The following is a 17,599-nucleotide window of genomic DNA, read 5'->3' on the forward strand; positions in this document are numbered from 1 at the left end:
GAGCACGTTTTCTGAAATGTGCTCCTCCCGTCACTCTGGTTGGGTGCGCATAGTAAAAAGTGCTCTTGGCAGCTAGAGAGTGCCTTGTTGACTGCTGCGCATGAAGAAATAACCACCTGCAACGTTTGGTTTAGGTTTTAGGTGCATTTTTAAATTTATTGCTTAAATCGCATTTTCTCGACGAGCTGAGCACGTTTTCTGAAATGTGCTCCTCCCGTCACTCTGGTTGGGTGTGCATAGTAAAAAGTGCTCTTGGCAGCTAGAGAGTGCCGCGTTGACCACTGCGCATGAAGAAATAACCACCTGCAACGTTTGGTTTAGGTTTTGGGTGCATTTTTAATTTTATTGCTTAAATCGCATTTTCTCAACGAGCTGAGCACGTTTTCTGAAATGTGCTCCTCCCGTCACTCTGGTTGGGTGCGCATAGTAAAAAGTGCTCTTGGCAGCTAGAGAGTGCCGTGTTGACTGCTGCGCATGAAGAAATAACCACCTGCAACGTTTGGTTTAGGTTTTAGGTGCATTTTTAATTGTACGGCTTAAATGGCATTTTCTCGACGAGCTGAGCACGTTTTCTGAAATGTGCTCCTCCCGTCACTCTGGTTGGGTGCGCATAGTAAAAAGTGCTCTTGGCAGCTAGAGAGTGCCGCGTTGACTGCTGCGCATGAAGAAATAACCACCTGCAACGTTTGGTTTAGGTTTTAGGTGCATTTTTAATTTTATTGCTTAAATCGCATTTTCTCGACGAGCTGAGCACGTTTTCTGAAATGTGCTCCTCCCGTCACTCTGGTTGGGTGCGAATAGTAAAAAGTGCTCTTGGCAGCTAGAGAGTGCCGCGTTGACCACTGCGCATTAAGAAATAACCACCTGCAACGTTTGGTTTAGGTTTTGGGTACATTTTTAATTTTATTGCTTAAATCGCATTTTCTCGTCGAGCTGAGCACGTTTTCTGAAATGCGCTCCTCCCGTCTCTCTGGTTGGGTGCGCATAGTAAAAAGTGCTCTTGGCAGCTAGAGAGTGCCGCGTTGACCACTGCGCATGAAGAAATAACCACCTGCAACGTTTGGTTTAGGTTTTGGGTGCATTTTTAATTTTATTGCTTAAATTGCATTTACTCGACGAGCTGAGCACGTTTTCTGAAATGTGCTCCTCCCGTCACTCTGGTTGGGTGCGCATAGTAAAAAGTGCTCTTGGCAGCTAGAGAGTGCCGCGTTGACTGCTGCGCACGAAGAAATAACCACCTGCAACGTTTGGTTTAGGTTTTGGGTGCATTTTTAATTTTATTGCTTAAATCGCATTTTCTCGACGAGCTGAGCACGTTTTCTGAAATGTGCTCCTCCCGTCACTCTGGTTATGTGTGCATAGTAAAAAGTGCTCTTGGCAGCTAGAGAGTGCCGCGTTGACCACTGCGCATGAAGAAATGACCATCTGCAACGTTTGGTTTAGGTTTTAGGTGCATTTTTAATTTTATTGCTTAATTCGCATTTTCTCGACGAGCTGAGCACGTTTTCTGAAATGCGCTCCTCCCGTCACTCTGGTTGGGTGTGCATAGTAAAAAGTGCTCTTGGCAGCTAGAGAGTGCCGCGTTGACCACTGCGCATGAAGAAATGACCATCTGCAACGTTTGGTTTAGGTTTTGGGTGCATTTTTAATTTTATTGCTTAAATCGCATTTTCTCGACGAGCTGAGCACGTTTTCTGGAATGTGCTCCTCCCGTCACTCTGGTTGGGTGCGCATAGTAAAAAGTGCTCTTGGCAGCTAGAGAGTGCCGCGTTGACCACTGCGCATGAAGAAATAACCACCTGCAACGTTTGGTTTAGGTTTTGGGTGCATTTTTAATTTTATTGCTTAAATCGCATTTTCTCGACGAGCTGAGCACGTTTTCTGAAATGCGCTCCTCCCGTCACTCTGGTTGGGTGTGCATAGTAAAAAGTGCTCTTGGCAGCTAGAGAGTGCCGCGTTGACCACTGCACATGAAGAAATGACCATCTGCAACGTTTGGTTTAGGTTTTGGGTGCATTTTTAATTTTATTGCTTAAATCGCATTTTCTCGACGAGCTGAGCACGTTTTCTGAAATGTGCTCCTCCCGTCACTCTGGTTGGGTGCGCACAGTAAAAAGTGCTCTTGGCAGCTAGAGAGTGCCGTGTTGACTGCTGCGCATGAAGAAATAACCACCTGCAACGTTTGGTTTAGGTTTTAGGTGCATTTTTAATTTTATTGCTTAAATCGCATTTTCTCGACGAGCTGAGCACGTTTTCTGAAATGTGCTCCTCCCGTCACTCTGGTTGGGTGCGCATAGTAAAAAGTGCTCTTGGCAGCTAGAGAGTGCCACGTTGACCACTGCGCATGAAGAAATAACCACCTGCAACGTTTGGTTTAGGTTTTAGGTGCATTTTTAATTGTACGGCTTAAATGGCATTTTCTCGACGAGCTGAGCACGTTTTCTGAAATGTGCTCCTCCCGTCACTCTGGTTGGGTCCGCATAGTAAAAAGTGCTCTTGGCAGCTAGAGAGTGCCGCGTTGACTGCTGCGCATGAAGAAATAACCACCTGCAACGTTTGGTTTAGGTTTTAGGTGCATTTTTAATTTTATTGCTTAAATCGCATTTTCTCGACGAGCTGAGCACGTTTTCTGAAATGTGCTCCTCCCGTCACTCTGGTTGGGTGCGCACAGTAAAAAGTGCTCTTGGCAGCTAGAGAGTGCCGCGTTGACCACTGCGCATGAAGAAATAACGACCTGCAACGTTTGGTTTAGGTTTTGGGTGCATTTTTAATTTTATTGCTTAAATTGCATTTTCTCGTCGAGCTGAGCACGTTTTCTAAAATGCGCTCCTCCCGTCACTCTGGTTGGGTGTGCATAGTAAAAAGTGCTCTTGGCAGCTAGAGAGTGCCGCGTTGACCACTGCGCATGAAGAAATGACCATCCGCAACGTTTGGTTTAGGTTTTATGTGCATTTTTAATTTTATTGCTTAAATCGCATTTTCTGGACGAGCTGAGCACGTTTTCTGAAATGTGCTCCTCCCGTCACTCTGGTTGGGTGCGCATAGTAAAAAGTGCTCTTGGCAGCTAGAGAGTGCCGCGTTGACCACTGCGCATTAAGAAATAACCACCTGCAACGTTTGGTTTAGGTTTTGGGTGCATTTTTAATTTTATTGCTTAAATCGCATTTTCTCGTCGAGCTGAGCACGTTTTCTGAAATGCGCTCCTCCCGTCTCTCTGGTTGGGTGTGCATCGTAAAAAGTGCTCTTGGCAGCTAGAGAGTGCCGCGTTGACCACTGCGCATGAAGAAATAACCACCTGCAACGTTTGGTTTAGGTTTTGGGTGCATTTTTAATTTTATTGCTTAAATCGCATTTTCTCGTCGAGCTGAGCACGTTTTCTGAAATGCGCTCCTCCCGTCACTCTGGTTGGGTGTGCATAGTAAAAAGTGCTCTTGGCAGCTAGAGAGTGCCGCGTTGACCACTGCGCATGAAGAAATAACCACCTGCAATGTTTGGTTTAGGTTTTGGGTGCATTTTTAATTTTATTGCTTAAATCGCATTTTCTCAACGAGCTGAGCACGTTTTCTGAAATGTGCTCCTCCCGTCACTCTGGTTGGGTGCGCATAGTAAAAAGTGCTCTTGGCAGCTAAAGAGTGCCGCGTTGACCACTGCGCATGAAGAAATGACCATCTGCAACGTTTGGTTTAGGTTTATGGTGCATTTTTAATTTTATTGCTTAAATCGCATTTTCTCGACGAGCTGAGCACGTTTTCTGGAATGCGCTCCTCCCGTCACTCTGGTTGGGTGCGCATAGTAAAAAGTGCTCTTGGCAGCTAGAGAGTGCCGCGTTGACCACTGCGCATGAAGAAATAACCACCTGCAACGTTTGGTTTAGGTTTTGGGTGCATTTTTAATTTTATTGCTTAAATCGCATTTTCTCGACGAGCTGAGCACGTTTTCTGAAATGCGCTCCTCCCGTCACTCTGGTTGGGTGTGCATAGTAAAAAGTCCTCTTGGCAGCTAGAGAGTGCCGCGTTGACCACTGCACATGAAAAAATGACCATCTGCAACGTTTGGTTTAGGTTTTGGGTGCATTTTTAATTTTATTGCTTAAATCGCATTTTCTCGACGAGCTGAGCACGTTTTCTGAAATGTGCTCCTCCCGTCACTCTGGTTGGGTGCGCATAGTAAAAAGTGCTCTTGGCAGCTAGAGAGTGCCTTGTTGACTGCTGCGCATGAAGAAATAACCACCTGCAACGTTTGGTTTAGGTTTTAGGTGCATTTTTAAATTTATTGCTTAAATCGCATTTTCTCGACGAGCTGAGCACGTTTTCTGAAATGTGCTCCTCCCGTCACTCTGGTTGGGTGTGCATAGTAAAAAGTGCTCTTGGCAGCTAGAGAGTGCCGCGTTGACCACTGCGCATGAAGAAATAACCACCTGCAACGTTTGGTTTAGGTTTTGGGTGCATTTTTAATTTTATTGCTTAAATCGCATTTTCTCAACGAGCTGAGCACGTTTTCTGAAATGTGCTCCTCCCGTCACTCTGGTTGGGTGCGCATAGTAAAAAGTGCTCTTGGCAGCTAGAGAGTGCCGTGTTGACTGCTGCGCATGAAGAAATAACCACCTGCAACGTTTTGTTTAGGTTTTAGGTGCATTTTTAATTGTACGGCTTAAATGGCATTTTCTCGACGAGCTGAGCACGTTTTCTGAAATGTGCTCCTCCCGTCACTCTGGTTGGGTGCGCATAGTAAAAAGTGCTCTTGGCAGCTAGAGAGTGCCGCGTTGACTGCTGCGCATGAAGAAATAACCACCTGCAACGTTTGGTTTAGGTTTTAGGTGCATTTTTAATTTTATTGCTTAAATCGCATTTTCTCGACGAGCTGAGCACGTTTTCTGAAATGTGCTCCTCCCGTCACTCTGGTTGGGTGCGAATAGTAAAAAGTGCTCTTGGCAGCTAGAGAGTGCCGCGTTGACCACTGCGCATTAAGAAATAACCACCTGCAACGTTTGGTTTAGGTTTTGGGTACATTTTTAATTTTATTGCTTAAATCGCATTTTCTCGTCGAGCTGAGCACGTTTTCTGAAATGCGCTCCTCCCGTCTCTCTGGTTGGGTGCGCATAGTAAAAAGTGCTCTTGGCAGCTAGAGAGTGCCGAGTTGACCACTGCGCATGAAGAAATAACCACCTGCAACGTTTGGTTTAGGTTTTGGGTGCATTTTTAATTTTATTGCTTAAATTGCATTTACTCGACGAGCTGAGCACGTTTTCTGAAATGTGCTCCTCCCGTCACTCTGGTTGGGTGCGCATAGTAAAAAGTGCTCTTGGCAGCTAGAGAGTGCCGCGTTGACCACTGCGCATTAAGAAATAACCACCTGCAACGTTTGGTTTAGGTTTTGGGTGCATTTTTAATTTTATTGCTTAAATCGCATTTTCTCGTCGAGCTGAGCACGTTTTCTGAAATGCGCTCCTCCCGTCTCTCTGGTTGGGTGTGCATCGTAAAAAGTGCTCTTGGCAGCTAGAGAGTGCCGCGTTGACCACTGCGCATGAAGAAATAACCACCTGCAACGTTTGGTTTAGGTTTTGGGTGCATTTTTAATTTTATTGCTTAAATCGCATTTTCTCGTCGAGCTGAGCACGTTTTCTGAAATGCGCTCCTCCCGTCACTCTGGTTGGGTGTGCATAGTAAAAAGTGCTCTTGGCAGCTAGAGAGTGCCGCGTTGACCACTGCGCATGAAGAAATAACCACCTGCAACGTTTGGTTTAGGTTTTGGGTGCATTTTTAATTTTATTGCTTAAATCGCATTTTCTCGACGAGCTGAGCACGTTTTCTGAAATGCGCTCCTCCCGTCACTCTGGTTGGGTGTGCATAGTAAAAAGTGCTCTTGGCAGCTAGAGAGTGCCGCGTTGACCACTGCACATGAAAAAATGACCATCTGCAACGTTTGGTTTAGGTTTTGGGTGCATTTTTAATTTTATTGCTTAAATCGCATTTTCTCGACGAGCTGAGCACGTTTTCTGAAATGTGCTCCTCCCGTCACTCTGGTTGGGTGCGCATAGTAAAAAGTGCTCTTGGCAGCTAGAGAGTGCCTTGTTGACTGCTGCGCATGAAGAAATAACCACCTGCAACGTTTGGTTTAGGTTTTAGGTGCATTTTTAAATTTATTGCTTAAATCGCATTTTCTCGACGAGCTGAGCACGTTTTCTGAAATGTGCTCCTCCCGTCACTCTGGTTGGGTGTGCATAGTAAAAAGTGCTCTTGGCAGCTAGAGAGTGCCGCGTTGACCACTGCGCATGAAGAAATAACCACCTGCAACGTTTGGTTTAGGTTTTGGGTGCATTTTTAATTTTATTGCTTAAATCGCATTTTCTCAACGAGCTGAGCACGTTTTCTGAAATGTGCTCCTCCCGTCACTCTGGTTGGGTGCGCATAGTAAAAAGTGCTCTTGGCAGCTAGAGAGTGCCGTGTTGACTGCTGCGCATGAAGAAATAACCACCTGCAACGTTTGGTTTAGGTTTTAGGTGCATTTTTAATTGTACGGCTTAAATGGCATTTTCTCGACGAGCTGAGCACGTTTTCTGAAATGTGCTCCTCCCGTCACTCTGGTTGGGTGCGCATAGTAAAAAGTGCTCTTGGCAGCTAGAGAGTGCCGCGTTGACTGCTGCGCATGAAGAAATAACCACCTGCAACGTTTGGTTTAGGTTTTAGGTGCATTTTTAATTTTATTGCTTAAATCGCATTTTCTCGACGAGCTGAGCACGTTTTCTGAAATGTGCTCCTCCCGTCACTCTGGTTGGGTGCGAATAGTAAAAAGTGCTCTTGGCAGCTAGAGAGTGCCGCGTTGACCACTGCGCATTAAGAAATAACCACCTGCAACGTTTGGTTTAGGTTTTGGGTACATTTTTAATTTTATTGCTTAAATCGCATTTTCTCGTCGAGCTGAGCACGTTTTCTGAAATGCCCTCCTCCCGTCTCTCTGGTTGGGTGCGCATAGTAAAAAGTGCTCTTGGCAGCTAGAGAGTGCCGCGTTGACCACTGCGCATGAAGAAATAACCACCTGCAACGTTTGGTTTAGGTTTTGGGTGCATTTTTAATTTTATTGCTTAAATTGCATTTACTCGACGAGCTGAGCACGTTTTCTGAAATGTGCTCCTCCCGTCACTCTGGTTGGGTGCGCATAGTAAAAAGTGCTCTTGGCAGCTAGAGAGTGCCGCGTTGACTGCTGCGCACGAAGAAATAACCACCTGCAACGTTTGGTTTAGGTTTTGGGTGCATTTTTAATTTTATTGCTTAAATCGCATTTTCTCGACGAGCTGAGCACGTTTTCTGAAATGTGCTCCTCCCGTCACTCTGGTTATGTGTGCATAGTAAAAAGTGCTCTTGGCAGCTAGAGAGTGCCGCGTTGACCACTGCGCATGAAGAAATGACCATCTGCAACGTTTGGTTTAGGTTTTAGGTGCATTTTTAATTTTATTGCTTAATTCGCATTTTCTCGACGAGCTGAGCACGTTTTCTGAAATGCGCTCCTCCCGTCACTCTGGTTGGGTGTGCATAGTAAAAAGTGCTCTTGGCAGCTAGAGAGTGCCGCGTTGACCACTACGCATGAAGAAATGACCATCTGCAACGTTTGGTTTAGGTTTTGGGTGCATTTTTAATTTTATTGCTTAAATCGCATTTTCTCGACGAGCTGAGCACGTTTTCTGGAATGTGCTCCTCCCGTCACTCTGGTTGGGTGCGCATAGTAAAAAGTGCTCTTGGCAGCTAGAGAGTGCCGCGTTGACCACTGCGCATGAAGAAATAACCACCTGCAACGTTTGGTTTAGGTTTTGGGTGCATTTTTAATTTTATTGCTTAAATCGCATTTTCTCGACGAGCTGAGCACGTTTTCTGAAATGCGCTCCTCCCGTCACTCTGTTGGGTGTGCATAGTAAAAAGTGCTCTTGGCAGCTAGAGAGTGCCGCGTTGACCACTGCACATGAAGAAATGACCATCTGCAACGTTTGGTTTAGGTTTTGGGTGCATTTTTAATTTTATTGCTTAAATCGCATTTTCTCGACGAGCTGAGCACGTTTTCTGAAATGTGCTCCTCCCGTCACTCTGGTTGGGTGCGCACAGTAAAAAGTGCTCTTGGCAGCTAGAGAGTGCCGTGTTGACTGCTGCGCATGAAGAAATAACCACCTGCAACGTTTGGTTTAGGTTTTAGGTGCATTTTTAATTTTATTGCTTAAATCGCATTTTCTCGACGAGCTGAGCACGTTTTCTGAAATGTGCTCCTCCCGTCACTCTGGTTGGGTGCGCATAGTAAAAAGTGCTCTTGGCAGCTAGAGAGTGCCACGTTGACCACTGCGCATGAAGAAATAACCACCTGCAACGTTTGGTTTAGGTTTTAGGTGCATTTTTAATTGTACGGCTTAAATGGCATTTTCTCGACGAGCTGAGCACGTTTTCTGAAATGTGCTCCTCCCGTCACTCTGGTTGGGTGCGCATAGTAAAAAGTGCTCTTGGCAGCTAGAGAGTGCCGCGTTGACTGCTGCGCATGAAGAAATAACCACCTGCAACGTTTGGTTTAGGTTTTAGGTGCATTTTTAATTTTATTGCTTAAATCGCATTTTCTCGACGAGCTGAGCACGTTTTCTGAAATGTGCTCCTCCCGTCACTCTGGTTGGGTGCGCACAGTAAAAAGTGCTCTTGGCAGCTAGAGAGTGCCGCGTTGACCACTGCGCATGAAGAAATAACGACCTGCAACGTTTGGTTTAGGTTTTGGGTGCATTTTTAATTTTATTGCTTAAATTGCATTTTCTCGTCGAGCTGAGCACGTTTTCTAAAATGCGCTCCTCCCGTCACTCTGGTTGGGTGTGCATAGTAAAAAGTGCTCTTGGCAGCTAGAGAGTGCCGCGTTGACCACTGCGCATGAAGAAATGACCATCCGCAACGTTTGGTTTAGGTTTTATGTGCATTTTTAATTTTATTGCTTAAATCGCATTTTCTGGACGAGCTGAGCACGTTTTCTGAAATGTGCTCCTCCCGTCACTCTGGTTGGGTGCGCATAGTAAAAAGTGCTCTTGGCAGCTAGAGAGTGCCGCGTTGACCACTGCGCATTAAGAAATAACCACCTGCAACGTTTGGTTTAGGTTTTGGGTGCATTTTTAATTTTATTGCTTAAATCGCATTTTCTCGTCGAGCTGAGCACGTTTTCTGAAATGCGCTCCTCCCGTCTCTCTGGTTGGGTGTGCATCGTAAAAAGTGCTCTTGGCAGCTAGAGAGTGCCGCGTTGACCACTGCGCATGAAGAAATAACCACCTGCAACGTTTGGTTTAGGTTTTGGGTGCATTTTTAATTTTATTGCTTAAATCGCATTTTCTCGTCGAGCTGAGCACGTTTTCTGAAATGCGCTCCTCCCGTCACTCTGGTTGGGTGTGCATAGTAAAAAGTGCTCTTGGCAGCTAGAGAGTGCCGCGTTGACCACTGCGCATGAAGAAATAACCACCTGCAATGTTTGGTTTAGGTTTTGGGTGCATTTTTAATTTTATTGCTTAAATCGCATTTTCTCAACGAGCTGAGCACGTTTTCTGAAATGTGCTCCTCCCGTCACTCTGGTTGGGTGCGCATAGTAAAAAGTGCTCTTGGCAGCTAAAGAGTGCCGCGTTGACCACTGCGCATGAAGAAATGACCATCTGCAACGTTTGGTTTAGGTTTATGGTGCATTTTTAATTTTATTGCTTAAATCGCATTTTCTCGACGAGCTGAGCACGTTTTCTGGAATGCGCTCCTCCCGTCACTCTGGTTGGGTGCGCATAGTAAAAAGTGCTCTTGGCAGCTAGAGAGTGCCGCGTTGACCACTGCGCATGAAGAAATAACCACCTGCAACGTTTGGTTTAGGTTTTGGGTGCATTTTTAATTTTATTGCTTAAATCGCATTTTCTCGACGAGCTGAGCACGTTTTCTGAAATGCGCTCCTCCCGTCACTCTGGTTGGGTGTGCATAGTAAAAAGTGCTCTTGGCAGCTAGAGAGTGCCGCGTTGACCACTGCACATGAAAAAATGACCATCTGCAACGTTTGGTTTAGGTTTTGGGTGCATTTTTAATTTTATTGCTTAAATCGCATTTTCTCGACGAGCTGAGCACGTTTTCTGAAATGTGCTCCTCCCGTCACTCTGGTTGGGTGCGCATAGTAAAAAGTGCTCTTGGCAGCTAGAGAGTGCCTTGTTGACTGCTGCGCATGAAGAAATAACCACCTGCAACGTTTGGTTTAGGTTTTAGGTGCATTTTTAAATTTATTGCTTAAATCGCATTTTCTCGACGAGCTGAGCACGTTTTCTGAAATGTGCTCCTCCCGTCACTCTGGTTGGGTGTGCATAGTAAAAAGTGCTCTTGGCAGCTAGAGAGTGCCGCGTTGACCACTGCGCATGAAGAAATAACCACCTGCAACGTTTGGTTTAGGTTTTGGGTGCATTTTTAATTTTATTGCTTAAATCGCATTTTCTCAACGAGCTGAGCACGTTTTCTGAAATGTGCTCCTCCCGTCACTCTGGTTGGGTGCGCATAGTAAAAAGTGCTCTTGGCAGCTAGAGAGTGCCGTGTTGACTGCTGCGCATGAAGAAATAACCACCTGCAACGTTTGGTTTAGGTTTTAGGTGCATTTTTAATTGTACGGCTTAAATGGCATTTTCTCGACGAGCTGAGCACGTTTTCTGAAATGTGCTCCTCCCGTCACTCTGGTTGGGTGCGCATAGTAAAAAGTGCTCTTGGCAGCTAGAGAGTGCCGCGTTGACTGCTGCGCATGAAGAAATAACCACCTGCAACGTTTGGTTTAGGTTTTAGGTGCATTTTTAATTTTATTGCTTAAATCGCATTTTCTCGACGAGCTGAGCACGTTTTCTGAAATGTGCTCCTCCCGTCACTCTGGTTGGGTGCGAATAGTAAAAAGTGCTCTTGGCAGCTAGAGAGTGCCGCCTTTGACCACTGCGCATTAAGAAATAACCACCTGCAACGTTTGGTTTAGGTTTTGGGTGCATTTTTAATTTTATTGCTTAAATCGCATTTTCTCGACGAGCTGAGCACGTTTTCTGGAATGTGCTCCTCCCGTCACTCTGGTTGGGTGTGTATAGTAAAAAGTGCTCTTGGCAGCTAGAGAGTGCCGCGTTGACCACTGCGCATGAAGAAATGACCATCTGCAGCGTTTGGTTTAGGTTTTAGGTGCATTTTTAATTTTATTGCTTAAATCGCATTTTCTCGACGAGCTGAGCACGTTTTCTGAAATGTGCTCCTCCCGTCACTCTGGTTGGGTGCGCATAGTAAAAAGTGCTCTTGGCAGCTAGAGAGTGCCGCATTGACCACTGCGCATGAAGAAATAACCACCTGCAACGTTTGGTTTAGGTTTTGGGTGCATTTTTAATTTTATTGCTTAAATCGCATTTTCTCGACGAGCTGAGCACGTTTTCTGAAATGCGCTCCTCCCGTCACTCTGGTCTGGTGTGCATAGTAAAAAGTGCTCTTGGCAGCTAGAGAGTGCCGCGTTGACCACTGCACATGAAGAAATGACCATCTGCAACGTTTGGTTTAGGTTTTGGGTGCATTTTTAATTTTATTGCTTAAATCGCATTTTCTCGACGAGCTGAACACGTTTTCTGAAATGTGCTCCTCCCGTCACTCTGGTTGGGTGCGCATAGTAAAAAGTGCTCTTGGCAGCTGGAGAGTGCCGTGTTGACTGCTGCGTATGAAGTAATAACCACCTGCAACTTTTGGTTTAGGTTTTAGGTGCATTTTTAATTTTATTGCTTAAATCGCATTTTCTCGACGAGCTGAGCACGTTTTCTGAAATGCGCTCCTCCCGTCACTCTGGTTGGGTGCGCATAGTAAAAAGTGCTCTTGGCAGCTAGAGAGTGCCGCGTTGACCACTGCGCATGAAGAAATAACCACCTGCAACGTTTGGTTTAGGTTTTGGGTGCATTTTTAATTTTATTGCTTAAATCGCATTGTCTGGACGAGCTGAGCACGTTTTCTGGAATGTGCTCCTTCCGTCACTCTGGTTGGGTGCGCATAGTAAAAAGTGCTCTTGGCAGCTAGAGAGTGCCGCGTTGACCACTGCATATGAAGAAATAACCACCTGCAACGTTTGGTATAGATTTTAGGTGCATTTTTAATTTTATTGCTTAAATCGCATTTTCTCGACGAGCTGAGCACGTTTTCTGAAATGTGCTCCTCCCGTCACTCTGGGTGGGTGCGCATAGTAAAAAGTGCTCTTGGCAGCTAGAGAGTGCCGCGTTGACCAATGCGCATGAAGAAATAACCACCTGCAACGTTTGGTTTAGGTTTTTAGGTGCATTTTTAATTTTATTGCTTAAATCGCATTTTCTCGACGAGCTGAGCACGTTTTCTGAAATGTGCTCCTCCCGTCACTCTGGTTGGGTGCGCATAGTAAAAAGTGCTCTTGGCAGCTAGAGAGTGCCGCGTTGACCACTGCGCATGAAGAAATAACCACCTGCAACGTTTGGTTTAGGTTTTGGGTGCATTTTAATTTTATTGCTTAAATGGCATTTTCTCGACGAGCTGAGCACGTTTTCTGAAATGCGCTCCTCCCGTCACTCTGGTTGGGTGTGCATAGTAAAAAGTGCTCTTGGCAGCTAGAGAGTGCCGCGTTGACCACTGCACATGAAGAAATGACCATCTGCAACGTTTGGTTTAGGTTTTGGGTGCATTTTTTAATTTTATTGCTCAAATCGCATTTTCTCGACGAGGTGAGCACGTTTTCTGGAATGTGCTCCTCCCGTCACTCTGGTTGGGTGTGTATAGTAAAAAGTGCTCTTGGCAGCTAGAGAGTGCCGCGTTGACCACTGCGCATGAAGAAATGACCATCTGAAGCGTTTGGTTTAGGTTTTAGGTGCATTTTTAATTTTATTGCTTAAATCGCATTTTCTGGACGAGCTGAGCACGTTTTCTGAAATGTGCTCCTCCCGTCACTCTGGTTGGGTGCGCATAGTAAAAAGTGCTCTTGGCAGCTAGAGAGTGCCGCGTTGACCACTGCGCATTAAGAAATAACCACCTGCAACGTTTGGTTTAGGTTTTGGGTGCATTTTTAATTTTATTGCTTAAATCGCATTTTCTCGTCGAGCTGAGCACGTTTTCTGAAATGCGCTCCTCCCGTCTCTCTGGTTGGGTGTGCATCGTAAAAAGTGCTCTTGGCAGCTAGAGAGTGCCGCGTTGACCACTGCGCATGAAAAAATAACCACCTGCAACGTTTGGTTTAGGTTTTGGGTGCATTTTTAATTTTATTGCTTAAATCGCATTTTCTCGTCGAGCTGAGCACGTTTTCTGAAATGCGCTCCTCCCGTCACTCTGGTTGGGTGTGCATAGTAAAAAGTGCTCTTGGCAGCTAGAGAGTGCCGCGTTGACCACTGCGCATGAAGAAATAACCACCTGCAATGTTTGGTTTAGGTTTTGGGTGCATTTTTAATTTTATTGCTTAAATCGCATTTTCTCAACGAGCTGAGCACGTTTTCTGAAATGTGCTCCTCCCGTCACTCTGGTTGGGTGCGCATAGTAAAAAGTGCTCTTGGCAGCTAAAGAGTGCCGCGTTGACCACTGCGCATGCAGAAATGACCATCTGCAACGTTTGGTTTAGGTTTATGGTGCATTTTTAATTTTATTGCTTAAATCGCATTTTCTCGACGAGCTGAGCACGTTTTCTGGAATGCGCTCCTCCCGTCACTCTGGTTGGGTGCGCATAGTAAAAAGTGCTCTTGGCAGCTAGAGAGTGCCGCGTTGACCACTGCGCATGAAGAAATAACCACCTGCAACGTTTGGTTTAGGTTTTGGGTGCATTTTTAATTTTATTGCTTAAATCGCATTTTCTCGACGAGCTGAGCACGTTTTCTGAAATGCGCTCCTCCCGTCACTCTGGTTGGGTGTGCATAGTAAAAAGTGCTCTTGGCAGCTAGAGAGTTCCGCGTTGACCACTGCACATGAAAAAATGACCATCTGCAACGTTTGGTTTAGGTTTTGGGTGCATTTTTAATTTTATTGCTTAAATCGCATTTTCTCGACGAGCTGAGCACGTTTTCTGAAATGTGCTCCTCCCGTCACTCTGGTTGGGTGCGCATAGTAAAAAGTGCTCTTGGCAGCTAGAGAGTGCCTTGTTGACTGCTGCGCATGAAGAAATAACCACCTGCAACGTTTGGTTTAGGTTTTAGGTGCATTTTTAAATTTATTGCTTAAATCGCATTTTCTCGACGAGCTGAGCACGTTTTCTGAAATGTGCTCCTCCCGTCACTCTGGTTGGGTGTGCATAGTAAAAAGTGCTCTTGGCAGCTAGAGAGTGCCGCGTTGACCACTGCGCATGAAGAAATAACCACCTGCAACGTTTGGTTTAGGTTTTGGGTGCATTTTTAATTTTATTGCTTAAATCGCATTTTCTCAACGAGCTGAGCACGTTTTCTGAAATGTGCTCCTCCCGTCACTCTGGTTGGGTGCGCATAGTAAAAAGTGCTCTTGGCAGCTAGAGAGTGCCGTGTTGACTGCTGCGCATGAAGAAATAACCACCTGCAACGTTTGGTTTAGGTTTTAGGTGCATTTTTAATTGTACGGCTTAAATGGCATTTTCTCGACGAGCTGAGCACGTTTTCTGAAATGTGCTCCTCCCGTCACTCTGGTTGGGTGCGCATAGTAAAAAGTGCTCTTGGCAGCTAGAGAGTGCCGCGTTGACTGCTGCGCATGAAGAAATAACCACCTGCAACGTTTGGTTTAGGTTTTAGGTGCATTTTTAATTTTATTGCTTAAATCGCATTTTCTCGACGAGCTGAGCACGTTTTCTGAAATGTGCTCCTCCCGTCACTCTGGTTGGGTGCGAATAGTAAAAAGTGCTCTTGGCAGCTAGAGAGTGCCGCGTTGACCACTGCGCATTAAGAAATAACCACCTGCAACGTTTGGTTTAGGTTTTGGGTACATTTTTAATTTTATTGCTTAAATCGCATTTTCTCGTCGAGCTGAGCACGTTTTCTGAAATGCGCTCCTCCCGTCTCTCTGGTTGGGTGCGCATAGTAAAAAGTGCTCTTGGCAGCTAGAGAGTGCCGAGTTGACCACTGCGCATGAAGAAATAACCACCTGCAACGTTTGGTTTAGGTTTTGGGTGCATTTTTAATTTTATTGCTTAAATTGCATTTACTCGACGAGCTGAGCACGTTTTCTGAAATGTGCTCCTCCCGTCACTCTGGTTGGGTGCGCATAGTAAAAAGTGCTCTTGGCAGCTAGAGAGTGCCGCGTTGACCACTGCGCATTAAGAAATAACCACCTGCAACGTTTGGTTTAGGTTTTGGGTGCATTTTTAATTTTATTGCTTAAATCGCATTTTCTCGTCGAGCTGAGCACGTTTTCTGAAATGCGCTCCTCCCGTCTCTCTGGTTGGGTGTGCATCGTAAAAAGTGCTCTTGGCAGCTAGAGAGTGCCGCGTTGACCACTGCGCATGAAGAAATAACCACCTGCAACGTTTGGTTTAGGTTTTGGGTGCATTTTTAATTTTATTGCTTAAATCGCATTTTCTCGTCGAGCTGAGCACGTTTTCTGAAATGCGCTCCTCCCGTCACTCTGGTTGGGTGTGCATAGTAAAAAGTGCTCTTGGCAGCTAGAGAGTGCCGCGTTGACCACTGCGCATGAAGAAATAACCACCTGCAACGTTTGGTTTAGGTTTTGGGTGCATTTTTAATTTTATTGCTTAAATCGCATTTTCTCGACGAGCTGAGCACGTTTTCTGAAATGCGCTCCTCCCGTCACTCTGGTTGGGTGTGCATAGTAAAAAGTGCTCTTGGCAGCTAGAGAGTGCCGCGTTGACCACTGCACATGAAAAAATGACCATCTGCAACGTTTGGTTTAGGTTTTGGGTGCATTTTTAATTTTATTGCTTAAATCGCATTTTCTCGACGAGCTGAGCACGTTTTCTGAAATGTGCTCCTCCCGTCACTCTGGTTGGGTGCGCATAGTAAAAAGTGCTCTTGGCAGCTAGAGAGTGCCTTGTTGACTGCTGCGCATGAAGAAATAACCACCTGCAACGTTTGGTTTAGGTTTTAGGTGCATTTTTAAATTTATTGCTTAAATCGCATTTTCTCGACGAGCTGAGCACGTTTTCTGAAATGTGCTCCTCCCGTCACTCTGGTTGGGTGTGCATAGTAAAAAGTGCTCTTGGCAGCTAGAGAGTGCCGCGTTGACCACTGCGCATGAAGAAATAACCACCTGCAACGTTTGGTTTAGGTTTTGGGTGCATTTTTAATTTTATTGCTTAAATCGCATTTTCTCAACGAGCTGAGCACGTTTTCTGAAATGTGCTCCTCCCGTCACTCTGGTTGGGTGCGCATAGTAAAAAGTGCTCTTGGCAGCTAGAGAGTGCCGTGTTGACTGCTGCGCATGAAGAAATAACCACCTGCAACGTTTGGTTTAGGTTTTAGGTGCATTTTTAATTGTACGGCTTAAATGGCATTTTCTCGACGAGCTGAGCACGTTTTCTGAAATGTGCTCCTCCCGTCACTCTGGTTGGGTGCGCATAGTAAAAAGTGCTCTTGGCAGCTAGAGAGTGCCGCGTTGACTGCTGCGCATGAAGAAATAACCACCTGCAACGTTTGGTTTAGGTTTTAGGTGCATTTTTAATTTTATTGCTTAAATCGCATTTTCTCGACGAGCTGAGCACGTTTTCTGAAATGTGCTCCTCCCGTCACTCTGGTTGGGTGCGAATAGTAAAAAGTGCTCTTGGCAGCTAGAGAGTGCCGCGTTGACCACTGCGCATTAAGAAATAACCACCTGCAACGTTTGGTTTAGGTTTTGGGTACATTTTTAATTTTATTGCTTAAATCGCATTTTCTCGTCGAGCTGAGCACGTTTTCTGAAATGCGCTCCTCCCGTCTCTCTGGTTGGGTGCGCATAGTAAAAAGTGCTCTTGGCAGCTAGAGAGTGCCGCGTTGACCACTGCGCATGAAGAAATAACCACCTGCAACGTTTGGTTTAGGTTTTGGGTGCATTTTTAATTTTATTGCTTAAATTGCATTTACTCGACGAGCTGAGCACGTTTTCTGAAATGTGCTCCTCCCGTCACTCTGGTTGGGTGCGCATAGTAAAAAGTGCTCTTGGCAGCTAGAGAGTGCCGCGTTGACTGCTGCGCACGAAGAAATAACCACCTGCAACGTTTGGTTTAGGTTTTGGGTGCATTTTTAATTTTATTGCTTAAATCGCATTTTCTCGACGAGCTGAGCACGTTTTCTGAAATGTGCTCCTCCCGTCACTCTGGTTATGTGTGCATAGTAAAAAGTGCTCTTGGCAGCTAGAGAGTGCCGCGTTGACCACTGCGCATGAAGAAATGACCATCTGCAACGTTTGGTTTAGGTTTTAGGTGCATTTTTAATTTTATTGCTTAATTCGCATTTTCTCGACGAGCTGAGCACGTTTTCTGAAATGCGCTCCTCCCGTCACTCTGGTTGGGTGTGCATAGTAAAAAGTGCTCTTGGCAGCTAGAGAGTGCCGCGTTGACCACTGCGCATGAAGAAATGACCATCTGCAACGTTTGGTTTAGGTTTTGGGTGCATTTTTAATTTTATTGCTTAAATCGCATTTTCTCGACGAGCTGAGCACGTTTTCTGGAATGT

This window comes from Syngnathus scovelli, chromosome 14 (genome assembly GCF_024217435.2).
Source record: "Syngnathus scovelli strain Florida chromosome 14, RoL_Ssco_1.2, whole genome shotgun sequence".
NCBI lineage: Eukaryota > Metazoa > Chordata > Actinopteri > Syngnathiformes > Syngnathidae > Syngnathus > Syngnathus scovelli.